Below are 209 nucleotides of genomic sequence, written 5' to 3' on the forward strand. Positions count from 1 at the left end.
TTCGCTGCTACCGCTCAAAAAGATGTTACCCGTAATAAGCTTTTCGAATGGTTTTCAGTTAAAAAACTGTTGTATTACAATAATATTCTATCCTAATTCACTTTGTGATGCAACAGTTTTTTAGCTAAACTCGTCTTTTTGATATTCTTCTACAAACAGCGAAGTGTTTTAAAAGTCACTATTTTCAATCCCACATTCCACTGTAATAC

Source organism: Homarus americanus, unplaced genomic scaffold, assembly GCF_018991925.1.
Source record: "Homarus americanus isolate GMGI-L3 unplaced genomic scaffold, GMGI_Hamer_2.0 scaffold39675, whole genome shotgun sequence".
Taxonomy (NCBI): Eukaryota; Metazoa; Arthropoda; class Malacostraca; order Decapoda; family Nephropidae; genus Homarus; species Homarus americanus.